The 10216-nt window shown below is 37.8% G+C and overlaps 2 long non-coding RNA genes across 2 annotated transcripts; one reads left to right on the top strand and one right to left on the bottom strand.

Annotated features, from left to right (window-relative positions):
- The first annotated feature begins 872 nt into the window (after window positions 1-872).
- On the top strand, window positions 873-2852 carry LOC119654620. The gene is made up of 3 exons (XR_005249834.1): window positions 873-1157; window positions 1239-2512; window positions 2604-2852. It is a non-coding gene; the product is annotated as an uncharacterized LOC119654620 (long non-coding RNA).
- Window positions 2853-3245: 393 nt separating this feature from the next.
- Window positions 3246-8957, bottom strand: LOC119654619. The gene is made up of 2 exons (XR_005249833.1): window positions 5696-8957; window positions 3246-5183 (listed from the first exon to the last, which is right to left on the bottom strand). It is a non-coding gene; the product is annotated as an uncharacterized LOC119654619 (long non-coding RNA).
- Between the last annotated feature and the right edge of the window lie 1259 nt (window positions 8958-10216).

Raw genomic sequence — 10216 nt, 5'->3', positions numbered from 1 at the left:
ACGGAAGAAAAATTCGGCGATATGTTTATCACGAAGAAAATGTTAACTGATTTAGCGAAAACTGCTGACGATAGCAGCGCGGGATCAGTTTCCACTGAAAAAAAGCTTGGAAGGAGAAATAAAAGATATATCCTTCGACGAAATGACAGCAGATACGTTAGAAAAGCGGGGTTTATTATTAAAAAGTGCCGAATTGAAGGAGAAACGATGCAAATGGATGGACATCCCTCTACATATACCTGGGTCGACAAACGATCTGAAGGTGGGCTGAAGAAACCAAACCAACACTTACTTGAATCCATCTTCAAATTAGAAGAAATATTCAAAAGACTAAATGGAGATAACATTTTTAGCGACAAAAGTTACACATTTCCTGCTGCTCGTTTATGTTCTTTATTGGACATAAACGTGATTGATTGATTTTATTATGAATGAATTTGGCAAATGTTTCTTTGTTGTTCATAATTGAATGCAACATTCGACTCACTAACAATAAATTTTAGTGATGACTTCATTTTTAGTTGCAGTATTAACAAATCTGTGATCATCTTTCCAAATTGGAATTTCGAAATCCAATATCTGAGACTTTTCCATCGATTTTCATAGATATGGACTTTATTCATAGATAGAGATGTCACCTACAAATCTTAATTCATAACTTTCCTTTAACCATTACAGTTCCAGAGATAAAAGATATTCATTAAATTTCACTATCCATTATATCGTCCCAAGTGATGTATTCAGCAATTTTACGTGTCGTATTGATATTACCGTGTCTAGTCTGTGTACACTGGTATGGGCATTGCTGTCAAAATCGTTTTTCAAAATCAGAGAGAAATGATCAGAAGTCGGAATTTGACGAAAGTGAAGGAAAGTGTTCAATATAATTATGAAAATAAAGCTTATTGCCCAACTTAAGAGTATTGTTGTTTTATGGATGTAATTGCATGCATAACGTTAAAATTTAAATGGAAGTATGGATTTTCAGAGTGTACCGAAAATATTGCTAGTCTCGTTCCACGATGTACAAGGGGATGACACTAAAACTGCGTTCCAAATGACGTTCGCGAGCCTCGCGGACTGCACGACGACGAGCGCGCTGAATGTCTTCTCCTAAACTTGTTAATGTTTACCTGTCAAAACGGTGTTTTGAGAAGGTAATTATTTAGAAAATATTTTATGTAATTATATGTATTCTATACGAGGTGATTTAATGGAATATTCTCTTTGTTCCTCAGCTGATTTGACATTTCCTCCCAATGTTTTGAAGTCACAACGCGAAAGCGATCAAACGTTGTAAACGTTCACTGGAACTTATTTCAAGTGTAACACAATTGTTCACCTTTTTTTTGCTTGAACCTAAGAAAGTTCATATAAACGTCACATTTAGTATCTTTTTGTCACATTTTTCGATACCATAATTGGTTTGCTTCTGTACAAGTATGTATCACTAATCAATCATTTAGCAACTTTATGAGCTCGTCCAGATACCATAGAGCCACCCTAATCAAATCTAGGAACACAAGGCATAATTTTCATAAAATCCTATTGATAAAACAAACATGAAAACAACATGTTAGCCATTTGATTCAACGTAAAATTATATTTCACTGCCCCGTAAGATCTGTGTATTGTTGTATTTTGAAAAGGAAAAAAAATACCGAATGAAATAAAGTAATCCAAGGTTCCCTACCATGCGTAGCGTTTAGAAAATCATCCGAAGATGTATATGTCGTGATAGTTTTGTTCACAAAATGCAAAGACCGCGATAGTTTCATTCATGAAAGTTAAGAAATTGAAGCCGATATATGATTGGAAGTATTGAGAGTTGACTGAAGCAGGGATTTTATTTGACATCTTTTAAGTAGTGAATAATAGATCTTTTTAAAATTATTGCATTCAACCCATAATTCGCGCAGCCAGTCCGGTACCTCGTACCTACTTCGCATTGTCACAATAGTTTTCGGTTGGGTTTAGAATCTCGATTTGTTTCTCCTATATATAGTCTTCTTGAGGTGCCAATTCCACATTGGCCAGTCCATAAGGTTTATCAAGCACAGTTGATTCGATTTTCATCATATCATTCATAGCGAAAGCAACTTGAAATAGGAAAAGGGGAATTGTGTTTGGTGGTTAGTTTAATAGTTGAACTATTAACTCGCTGGTAATGCAAGAACAATAGGCGCACACATCACTACGTATGGCTCCATCCATTCACAGCATCGCATCTAGCCATCGAATTTGTTTACTACTCGATGACCGCATCGCTGCGAGTAGCATCAACCATTTACAACAATGTAACTAACCATCGAGTCGATTTGTAGCAGCAGTGTGAAGCCACTCCCGGGGCAGTACCCTAAGCTAGATATTTCTTGTGCTTTGCATTTGTAACTCGACGATTTCAGCCAGGCTGAACATTGAATAGTCGACCAAGGAGCTTCTATGTCTTTTGAGCCAACAACCTACAACATGTCTACAAGGGACTCTTTAAGGTCTAGTCATTTAAAAACTGGTGAGTTCGGACCTTTTCTAGCCCTGCCTATCTTAGTAATTAAAAGTTCGAAATAAAGCATTGTTAATACTAATTCTTTGTTTCATTCCAGAGCCGTTGCAGCTACTCAGCCACTTATCTACTTATAATTTCCACACGACAGTAATTGAACCTTTAAATATTCTGGAAACCACTATCAAACCTAATGAAACACAGATACTTAGCGACGAATTTTTGTTTACCTTTATTGAAATATATATCAACAAAAATACATCGATCTTACAAATTAATTGATGATTTAAAATAAAATCTAATTACTGCTCCTCACTCTCTCTAAATAAACTTAAAAGACTGCTTGAAATTAAACATGTTTTTCTTTCCATATTTTCAATAAGAAAAAAACCGTCAATATGGTGTGGCGTACATATGCATTTATTACGTGTTAAAGATAAGCTGAAATAAAAAGAACGAACACATTTTGGATTGATCTGTACATGAATTGGATTCTTAAAGTAAAATATCCATCTATTGTAGGTTTATATTGTTTTTTAACCCATTTTGCAAAGTCTTCATGAAAATTACGGTGAGGATGTAAGTGTAAAACTTTTGAGCGGAGTATAAAATATATGTTACCATAAAAAAAAATATGTAATAGTCTCTGAAGTATGAAGAAAATAATATATCCTAAATTTTTAAGTAAAGAAATGATTTTTTTGTGTAAAATTCAAACCAATTGCCGCTTTCTTTATTTTTATTTTTTCATCCAAATTTCAATTTTTGCTTGTTTGTAGTCGAAACTTCAAATTAGACATTAAATATTGGTTGAATATAATATTACTTTTATTAGTTTTTTTTTCTTTTTAAAGTTTTAATTCATCTCTGTTCTAAGAAGTAACTATTTACATGTGGTTTTTATGGCTAGCCATTGTTTTGGTTATAAAAGTCATGTCGTTTGTTGTGAATTGGGAGAGAACTGTGGCTGGTGGGGACTGAAGATAGTTATCTTCGATTATTGAGTGGTTGCAACTATTCTATCGCTAGTGAAGTTATCAAACCTATGAGGATAATTTCGAATTGGCTCTACACTAGAAAAGATTATTGATCCGTCTAGTCTTCTGAAAAACATTCCGTCAGGAACTGATGTTAATCACCAAGTAAGTGGGAATGAACAAAAATTGGTTCTTTCTTGCAATGTAAAGAGTCTGGGTGTAATCATGGATCCGAAGCTGAATTGGAGATCGAACATACAACTGAAGGTTAAGAAGTCCTGTATAGCGTTCTATGCCTGCAAGAGGACCTTTGCGAGGAAATGGGATTTCCGGCCAAGGGTGGTTCCTTGGATGTACACAGCCGTGGTATGTCCCACCCCAACGTACGGTTGTACTGTATAGTGGCAAGCGTTGAGCAAAAACCCTTCCCGCACTTCTACATCTCTTCCCCCTAGACTTCCACATTAAATACGTTGTAGCGTGCAGCGCTGTCAGATTACGTGAGTTTGGATGATGGACAGAAAAGCCGTACGGCAACGAAACATCCCAGACGAAGTACTTCGGGAACTGTGGGCATTCTCTACATACTACGACACTCTCAAGCCGAACTTCACGCAGTCTTCACCGACATGTCAATATCAATGGTCTGTGGAGTTGTTGCGGGAGTTTTCTCGGGTACACTGTGTGTATGTATGTAGTGCGGTCTCCCAGGATTCGCCAGTGTATTTCAAGCGGGCATGATCTGAGACCCAATCGTAACATGGCCATGTACTCAGTAGCGACATCCTCCAGGCTGTTGGGGCAGTACAGAAACGCACTGAAGTCTGGGCGGTACTTTAGCGTGATTTTTAGCAATCACCCTCCCTGGGGTCCCAGTCATAAGTTTCCTCATCCCATCTATCACATACACGACACCAACCCCATCAAACGCTGCTCAGAGTTCTTCCCGCGCAAGTGATTGAAGAACGTCGAACATGTGCGATACTTTGCTCCCACGATTCAAAATCAAGCAATGCACCAGGAAATGTAGTCTTCTTGACTTCGGCTACTGCCCAATAGATATAAACTCCGGCAATCACAACAACGAGGTATCGTTGATAAAAGATATCATCTACGACGAAACGAGGGTCAATTTCGATAGAACAAGCTCGGGAAAGTGAATTGGTAACGACAAATTCAACAACAGCATACTGGAATCAGCAGATTCAAAGCAAACGAAGAGCAAATGAAGAAAGAATTAGAAGTTGTTAAAAAACAGGAACTGAGCACGAAATCAGCTCCCACCCCGCTGGAAACTTAGAGACTTCATCCACGCACTGAAGACAGAGCCACTCAACGATAGATATCAATTTGAAACGAGAAAGGCCATTCAGCAGGAAATTGAGTCCTTGAAAATAACAAAACCTGACAAAAAGTATCACTTCCAACACGACATCGAACTCTGGGTTTCAAATGGATTTTCAAATGAAATCTATCCAAAAAAATCTTATCCAAAAATACAAAAGCTCATCATGGACTAAGAGGACTCTTATACTCCAATTGTGAGGATAATGAATCCTACTGGAAATGATCTTTTAGCTCCAACTTCACATCACATCATCAATTAACGGTGAAGCATGCTTTTTTTGCGCGGAAAATTAAAAGCGGATATTTATGTGAAGGTTCCTTCTAGTTTTTCTAAGCAAGACAGAATAGTACTCCAGCTACAGAAACTTTTATACGCTTTGAAGCACCTAAGGCTTACAACGTAACAGCGAAAAATATACGGCGGAGAACGCTTATTCCATACAAATGTTTTCGAGTGGTTTAAACAATTTCGAGATAGCCAAGGAGGGATGGGGTCCGAGAGCGGAAAGCTGACGCAGCAAATGAACGTTAAAAAATATCGAAATTGCGCATACCGGTTTAGTGGAAGGAAGTCATTCAATAATCAGAATATTGGCTGAATATTCGCAAATAGAAAAGGAAACCGTTCGTAAAGTCATTGCTGGAGATCTTCGAAGAAAATAGTTGTATGCGCGATTCGCGCCACATGCGTTAACGGGGAAACAGTAACCCCTTGCCATAATCTTCTCTACACTTGCAGAAATAATTCAGAATTTTTAAATGAAATTGTAACTTGTGATGAATTGTTGTGCTTTACTTACGACCAGGGCAAAACACCAAAGTGAAGCTTGGGTTGGTCCCTATGAAAGAGTATCAGATCGAAATCTACCGGAATTTCATGCGTCAATAGATTGGTTTTTCTTGCCTAATAATGCGTCGGCCCAAAACGCCAGAATTATTCGCCAGTCGAACAAAAAAAAATTACCGCTCTTCACCACCCGCACTATCACCTGACCTGCAGCGTGCAACGAAGTTGGTTTAATGCTTAAGTAAAGAAAGCAGAAATTATAAGTCAAACCAAAGTAATAAGAACGAAAAGTACGAAGAAAAACAACAAATCCGGCTTACATCCGGAGTTACATACACAGAAATAAAAGCTTCAATAATACAAGTCAATCAAATCAAACATTCCTTCCTTCCTATAAGCACCCGATAATTAGAGGAGAGTCCCAGAAAGAATTATAATGCGATTCTTTGCAGAATTAAAGACTGTGTGGGAGGTTTTCCGCATGTTCGTGTGCCTGAAAATGTGCACCGAATTCTGTGAATGATGCTGAATAAACTACCAAATTATTAGTTTTGGTCCGAAAATTGATCAATGAATTTATAGCAAAATTTCGAGTGCTTATCGGCAAGACCAGCATGGAGCTGGGGCAGATTTCATCGAAACTTTAGCGCATGTGCAGTTAACGTACGATACCATTTTTGGGATAATACGCAACCATATACAAGATCTGTTCCAAAACTTCCCACAAAATTTTTTTGTAGTTGGTTCGGACTGCCGGAAATTCAGGCTGAAAAGTGTTTGCCGGATCTAAGCTTCAAGACGAGGCGGATGCCAGGCAGTTGTTAATGCAGGGTTACACCCCGCGCACAGGTACCTACTGCACCCTCATCAAGAAAAACATAGACCAGATTTTTGAGCAACGCGAAAATGGTGCGGAAAGTCCTGAGAATTAAGATAAAAGTGCCAAGAAATTTCCGGAACACCACGTAACGAATACATAATTTTTGGCCAGAGTGATAATAAAGAGTGAGATGTGGTTTTTTGAGTATAATCGTAAATCAAAGCGTCAGAGCAGTGAATGGCACAGTAAGAGATCTTCTCGTCCGGAAAAAGTAAGGATGAGTAAATCATCAATCAAGAAGACGATCATTGTGTTTTTTAACCAAAAAGGTCTGGTTCGCAGTGAAGTTGTGACCGAAGAACAAACAGTCAAAGAAAACTTTAACAGGTAAGTACTGAAACGGTTGCACAACAGGGTTCGACACGTTGGAAAAGAAATTTTCAACAATTGGATACTGCACCGTGACAATGCGCCAAGCCACACCACGCTCAACTAGTCGCCAGAATGGGTGTGACGACGCTGCCAAAGCCACCATAAAGCCCCAATATGACTCCAACGGACAAGTTGAAGTTGAAGTTTGTGTTAGTTTTTGTGCTGTCCCGCTGATGTAGGCTTATCACTTGCATAGCACTAAGTTTGATAATAGTGAAACTGAAGCACAATCTCATTGAAGACTAAAGTTGTATGGATCCTATACCCCGCAAAGGAAGTAAGCAGAAGACACACCCACGCGCTTAAGGAAGTCTTCTCCCATTTTAGCGTAAATGTTTCTGAAGTAGCAATATTGATTCTATTTTAATCAATAGATGTTGTAGTACTAATTTGAAGAATATTTTAGTCAAGAAAGGGATATTGCATATTGGGATATTTTATAAAAGTGAAGAAATGTCAGTTGTTTTAAAATTTGCCTTAATGCAAGCCAAAGTTACTAAGTATGCCTCCGAAAAATTGTGATGTTTATGAAACATATACATTACAAGGGCGCATAGCAGAGTAATGCTTTGAACGATTTCATTCTGGAAATTCGCGTGGGGAAGAACATCGCATTGATCCATCAATCATAGAAAAATGCTACAAAATTCTACAGACCAATTTAAGAAAATCCACATGTAAGATTGCTGAGAAACTAAAAATGCTCATTTTTTAGTTAGGGTTGTGATTCGTTTGCTTGTGGCTTGGTTTAGTGGTGGTTTGTCAAGGAACTCGATAAGTGGGTGTCACATGATCTTTTACTTCTTCTCCCGCCGTTATCTTCTTCAGAAGCGGAGTCGGCTCGTATTTGTTTTGCTCTGACTAATTCACTTACGTCCTGAAGCCCGTCCATGCGTCAAACCCCCTTCTTTACCCATGTCTCGCTACGTCGAGAGAGGTGAACGCCTTGAATTTAACATGGTCATTTTTGTTTTTAACGAAATTGAATGCATTTCCTTGGTCGGCTTGCCGCGAGACCTGCCACTAAGGGAAATCAGGTAGGATTTAGTATAGTGAAGTAATTCCAACTATACTTTATTCATCTCTTCCCATTAGCTTATCATTTTATTTTTGTTTTACTGAGGATAGTACAAAATACGTTGCCTCAAAGCCTCCTCCTTTATCTGGGTTTTGGGACAAGCGTACTATATAAATAGCACGATCTGGGCAAAAAATGCCTCGACCGAATTTGCGCATGCAAACAAGTTAGAAAGTAGTTAGAAAATAGGTAAACAGATTTATCGCGAGTGTGAGAGAAACGAGCTGATGCTCCAGAAAAGGCCATAAAGTACTTATTAAAGGAAACGAATTTCTGGTCCTGCGGAATCGGATGGGAATTTCGTACTACTTCCTCAAGCTTGTCCAAACTATTAATTTTCAACCCTCTCTACTGTCAGCAATAAATGAAATTGAGCGGCACTTTTCAGAAATACCAACTATAATGTACAGTCTTGAATGAAGTGCTCTGACACGCTTCATGATCCACATCTAATTGCGCCAACGATTATTGTTATTTCCAGAAAAAGCGTAAATTGATAAAATTGTATGATACCATCCTATAGTAGATCAATGTGGGTTCACAAAGGCTCTTGCTGACTTAGAAAAAAGATAAGTTTGGTTAGGAAGTTTTTATTCGTCCACCGTATAGCCCTAATATCTTACTGTTCGACTACCAGTCGCTCCGATCTTTTCATAATTGCCTTAAGGGAGTCATCTCTTGTGAAGGTCGTTTTTTTTTAAAAATTTTTTGTGAAAAAGTGGATAAAGATACAAATACAAATTTTTCCCCATATATTTATTAATATCTTGAGGATTCGCAGGATTCCAGCTCGATAGTATAGTTCATTATTGAATTACAGAGCAACTTATACACCCATCTCCGAAAAAAGATGTTTTTCTGTTGCCACGCTAGAAGGCGCTGTGATCATCGTAAAGAAAAAATGGAAACGGCATTTAACGTGCAGAGTCCCTAAACTAGGATTATTCAAAATTATTGAAAGTTAAATTTTTGGCGTCTTATTAAACTTTTTTTTTGTATATTTTGGTGTATTTAAGGCTTCTTTAATGAATAAAAAAAACTACCAAATTAATTACGATTATCCTAATTTGCGGACCGTAGAAATATGTTCTGAGCAAGTCGTGAACATTTCAAAGAATTCCGTTGGATAGATTTTGCGCTATGGTGGCAGCAGATACCTAGTCCTCAAACCTTAGGTTTCTCTAAAACGCACATGTAAAGCCCTGGTTTCAATTCTTATGATTTTAGCGAACTCATTCGAACGTCATCCAGGCCGATAAATACGCGTTTTATTACGGCGATCGACACAATCCTAACATGTGCCATTTTTCCTGTTCAACTTTGTAATTTCCGAACAACTCCGAATATCAGCAAATCACTTCGTCCATATATTCTACACTATATCTAGATACAATTGATGCAAAAAAAAAAACGATTCCTCGGATCTGTCACACGGAGTGACCCCCTTAAGGCGGAAAAGTTAAACTCAATTGGGCTTATTGTTTAAGTGGTTTTGCCAGAAACCGCAGAAATTCTATGCCGATACAATGGCGACAAAAATAATTTTGAATTCAATGAAAATATATAGTAAGGCTTTATCCCCACCATATTATTAGTGAAACGGATACAAAAAGGATATTTTATCAACACCTGCTGACTTTCTCTACCGTTGTATTATAGATAAAATTCCCGCGCTATCAATTTTTAAACCCCACGGGCTATTCTCTTGAGGTATGATACCCCACCCTCGGTATCTTGTGCGCAAGGGTACATACTTGGTATCTCAAATCCTCAAGGAAAATAAGATCTGCTGACCCCTCGTTTAGAATTGGATATGTTGGATAAGTTGCAAAACCTTTTCAAGTGACACACTAGCTTTTTTATTGATTTTATATTTGTGAGAGCGTATGCGCTAGTTGTAATGACTTGTATGACTTGCTATCAACCGGGACAGTTCGTAAACAGAAGCTAGAACATTTTCAAGAACATCTCTTGTGCAAAATTGGCTGTTTTTTTTCAATTTTTGTAGCGCAGGGACAGAATATATTTCTGCCTTATTGCGCATTACATGGTCGTAGTATTCTCTTAGACTAATAAGTGTAAGTTAAGCTCCCAATAAGAAACGCCGCCTGAAGAGGATAAAATTTGCCAGCTTCCATTATCGTGGCGAAGAAACTGCCAAGTAAATAATAAAGTTAGTGGATGACCGTTCATTGGGAGTACAACCATCAACCGGGAAATTCCCTTTATATGATTGCCAAAATTGACGCATATTCATACTGCAATTATACAG

The sequence above is a fragment of the Hermetia illucens genome, chromosome 4, assembly GCF_905115235.1.
Source record: "Hermetia illucens chromosome 4, iHerIll2.2.curated.20191125, whole genome shotgun sequence".
Classification (NCBI taxonomy): Eukaryota; Metazoa; Arthropoda; class Insecta; order Diptera; family Stratiomyidae; genus Hermetia; species Hermetia illucens.
Note: the sequence above shows the minus strand (reverse complement) of the source record. Positions and strands in the feature narration are given on the sequence as shown.